The sequence below is a fragment of the Mauremys mutica genome, chromosome 26 (assembly GCF_020497125.1).
Source record: "Mauremys mutica isolate MM-2020 ecotype Southern chromosome 26, ASM2049712v1, whole genome shotgun sequence".
In the NCBI taxonomy this organism is placed as follows: domain Eukaryota; kingdom Metazoa; phylum Chordata; order Testudines; family Geoemydidae; genus Mauremys; species Mauremys mutica.
Window position 1 is genome coordinate 16,396,330 of NC_059097.1, and position 4,380 is coordinate 16,400,709.

Here is a 4,380-nt window from a genome sequence, read left to right on the forward strand (position 1 = left end):
CACAGGAGAAATTTCAGCCCAAAGACAAATTTGTGTGAAATGCTGAGAAGTGAAGAGCCCCCCTTCCCCTCCCCCCAAATCCCCAGAACTCTAGTGTCACCCCCATGGCACCAGCACAGGGAACCCAGTGAGATGGGGTTACAGAATACAAGGGGGGAGGCAGCAGGGAGAGAGGTTACAGGGAATCTCTCTTTTTTCTTCTCTTGTCACTTTCTGTTCTTCTCTTTCCTTCCAGGAACTGCAGTCACAGCAGGGAGGGGTTTGTCTCCGTGTCTGTCACGGAGGTGGTGGAAGTGACGGATTCTGTGACTTCCTGCAACCTCCGTGACTTCTGCAGTGAGCACAGTGGCTGACTCCAGGGCCACTCAATCAACTGGCTCCAGGGACCGCCCAAGCAGCGGCCAATGCGGCTGGCCCGGGGACCACTTGACCAGTGGTCCCGAGGGCAGCAGGAGCAGCCACAGCTTGGTGGCCTCTGGCAGCACTTCTGGGGTGGCCAGAGCAGCAGCTGGCCCCCTGGAGCTCCCCCCTGCCCTAGCAGCAGCTGGAGTGGCAGCGACTCTCAGGGCTTCTCCCCTGGTACCTGGTGCTCATTATCCATCAAATAAATCAAAACACTTCCCCCTGCAAGTGGATTTAGCCCGGGACCCTCAGAGTCAGCAGCTGTTACGCCCCCACTGAGCTCTCTGGTCGGGTGTCCTAGTGCCGGGAGCCTCCAATGTAGATCCTAAAATAGCGTTTTTGCACCAGGGGGGCTGAAATTTTGGACCAGACATTGTAGCTCCACTGTTATTTTACTGAATTGCTTCAAAACAGCAAGTGTAGAAAGTCTCCTAAGTGCCAGGCTCTCTGCCATGGAAACAGCTGCCCCTGCTCTCCAGGAGTCTCTGCGTTTCACCCAGCAACGTCCAAACCTGCTCCACACTGAAGGGGGGTCAGACAGTGACGGTAACGCAAATCTTCAGACTATTAACCCAGGTCCCTTTCTTTAACCCAGGACATGCCAGTCACCTGTTAGCCATGGCGTTATCTTCATCTTCAAATACCTCTCAGGACATTTAACAGAGGGAGTGAACCCCCCCAAATGGCTCCCTGTTGAGGCATTGTACCGTACCTGCCCCTGGAGATTGTCTGGTTTTATACTCTTAGAGCTTTTTCTCTTCAAACCGCTTATTCCAATCTCTGGGCCAACCTCCGCATTTCAGAGTTTAGAATTTACTCTCATCACCCTCCTATGGCACTTTCCATGTGAATTGGGCAAAGCAAGTGGGGGAAGCTCCGTGGCTAATGAAAACCAACGCTCTGGGTGAGGCCTGAACTCACACCCACAGCTGTATTTCCCCCTGCATGAGCCACTATAGGTACTTCTTAGACAAACTTGGGCTGTAGGTGGTTATGTGTGTCTGTGCTTCACCGCTTTGGCTGCTCTGTGAAAAGCTGGTGGGTTTTTGTTTTGTTTTAAGCAATTAGAGTCTAGTACATTTTAACAGGCAGAAAATGTCCTATTCTGGTCTAGCCCCATTTGACTCCTTCTGTCCATCTTCTTCCTTCCCCCCTCAGTGTCTTTCCTTCCCCATTGGGGACATGCAGAGATGAACCCCAGTCAGTCTGTGTCACAGAGAGTCTGTATCTCCTAAGGAATGTGAGTGAAGGATTCCAGCTGAATTAACTCCGCTCACCTGGGTTAGAAACATTTGTTTCTTTCGAGCAGATAGTGGGAAATGGGACATTAATTCAGACCCAGGAGGCAAGGCAGAGGCTTCATGCTCTTGATCTCCAGGAAGGGAGAGAGGATCCCCAGGAAGGAACAGAGCTTCCTTTAGTCTCAAGCTGGGTCTCCTGGAAGTTGGAAAAGACCCTTGGTCACTGAGGATCTCATGGGATCGTGCTGCTCCAGAGGCTCGAGAGTCCTGGGTGCGGGGAGGGTGTCACTGCACAGTCTGAAATGGAAGGGAGGACCCTGGAAGGGAGGGGGAGGAACATAAAATGGAGAGGAATGAAACAGAATAAACGCCTCTTCTCTCTCCCATCCCCAACCCAGCAAGAACTGTTATCAGTGGGGAAACTCCCCACCATGAACGGCAGAGACCACAGAGACATTTGCCTCATGCTGAGAAGTAAGGTGACCAATCACCAAGTGTGAAAAATCAGAGACTTTCACCAGATGCATTGGTGGTATAGTGGTGAGCATAGCTGTCTTCCAAGCAGTTGACCTGGGTTCGATTCCCAGCCAATGCAATGATGTGATGATTCCTCTACTGGGACTTGGTTTAATTTCACTCACATTGTTTCAGTTTATCAATGGAATGAGAGAATCAGTGTCCCAAATCCCAACAGGTCATTAAACACCCAGTGGAGGAAGAAAGGGGTGGGACTATATAATAAGCAGTTGGAGTCATCCTGGTATTACAAGGCTTGGTTTATTTTTTTTTAAAATTTCCTTTACTTCCCTTTCCCTTTTAGAGTCAGAGCCTTTAAGGTCAGAAGGGACCAGTGTGATCATCTAGTCCGACCTGCTGCACCTTGCAGGCCAAAAGACCCCACCCACCCACTCCTGGAATAGACCCGGGAGGGGAGGCAGCTCCATGCTCTGCCCCTACCCCAGGCAGCACATGGAGGCCCTCTGCTCCCCTCCCCCCACAACGGGTGTGCAGAGATGTGCCAGCAGCACTAAGGTGGCTCCCTGCCCACTCTGCCTCCGTCCCTCCGTGCCGCTCCCAGAAGTGGCTGGCATGTCCCAGCATCCCCTGGGGCGGGGGGAGTGTCTCCACGTGCTGCCCCTGCCCCGAGCACCAACTCTGCAGCTCCCATTGGCCAGGAACTGTAGCCAATAGAAGCTCTGGGGGCAGCGCCTGCAGACAGCAGCACATGGAGATCCCCTGGCCCCATTCATCTAGGAGCTGCTGCCAGAGGGTTGTGTGTACCAGTCACTTTGGGAGCTGCACCACCCCTCCTGCACCCCACCCCCACCCCCAGCGCAGAGCCCACACCCAAATTTCCTCCCAGAGCTTTGCTTGTCGTCCTTTCACCAGAACCATCCTTCTTCTCCTGGGCTGCAAGTAGCCATCCCTGGGAAGCCAAGAGGCAGGCACAGGATTCTGCCAGGTAAGTGTCCCCCAGCGCCGCGATGGACGGTGCGATGAAGGTAAGTCTTCCTGAGGCACAATGAACTGCAATGCAGCGAACCACTGGCCAGGCGGTCAGGGCGAAGGGCATTCACTGGAGGTACAAGCTTGTGAGTGACTCCTGAGCACAGGGCCCCTTCCCCTTTTAAGGACCTGCTCCTCATGGCCTGCGACTAGAGATGACTTGGCTGCATCCGGTGGGTCACACTCCACCTCAGCCAGTGTCCATGCTCTGGGTGTGTGATCGCTGCCTAATTAGAGTCCCAGACACCTTGTCTATCTAGGAGCTCTTCTGATCTTCCAGCTGTTCAACCAGCCCCTTCATCCCACAAGCATTGCAGGAGGGAGCGGGAGGGGGAGGGGGAAAGCCACTTCACAGGCATTCAGAGAGGGAGAGGAGACAAAAATGGGAATGGGGGAAGTATAACAGACCTATTGAGCATAGAAATCGCTTCCCAACGTGTCTGGTGGGGTCATGTTCTTGGCTGTCCATGCTTGGGAATGGTGCTTGGACGTCTTTGATCCTAAATCAGAATCAGTCTGGCAGGAGATGAAAGTGTCAGACTTGGAAGGGGATTTCAAATGGATCCCAAGCACCGTTCAAATCCTTTTCCCTCAATGGCAAAGCTGCTTCTGGGAAGGTCGGCTGTTTTTTCTCCCATTATGAAGGTGCTAAAACTCCTGTAAATAACACTAATGAGAGAGGTATCAGAGGGGTAGCCGTGTTAGTCTGGATCTGTAAAAGCAGCAAAGAATCCTGTGGCACCTTATAGACTATCAGACTTTTGGAGCATGAGCATTCGTGGGTGAATACCCACTTCGTCGGATGCATGAGAAAGCGCTGGGTGAAGCAGGTTTCAGTGGATCATGGGAGAATCTCTCATCCTGATTCTGAGACATCAGATGTAACCTAGTCTGGAATTTCACTTTTAAATTAAAATGAAAGTGTCTTCTACCTCTCTGTGTTATGGGTTTTCTATCTTTCATGAAGGCTCCTTGGTCATATAACTGCATGTTAGTTTTGTTTGACAGACTGTAGCTCAGATGTTTTGGGAAATTTCAGACAAATTACCATTTTTTTACTTCAGGTTTGTTTTTCCCCCTATTCCTGCATGATGACATGGAGAAAATTCAAATGCAGTTCAGTCAACAGGAGAGATGTCTATCTAGGAGCTCTTCTGATCTTCCAGCTGTTCAACCAGCCCCTTCATCCCACAAGCATTGCAGGAGGGAGCGGGATGGGGAGGGGGAAAGC

At 51.8% G+C, this 4,380-nt stretch overlaps 1 non-coding gene across 1 annotated transcript; it reads left to right on the top strand.

The window, feature by feature from the left end:
- Nucleotides 1-2,166: 2,166 nt before the first annotated feature.
- On the top strand, nucleotides 2,167-2,238 carry TRNAG-UCC. Its single transcript has one exon. It is a non-coding gene; the product is annotated as a tRNA-Gly (tRNA).
- The last annotated feature ends 2,142 nt before the right edge of the window (nucleotides 2,239-4,380 follow it).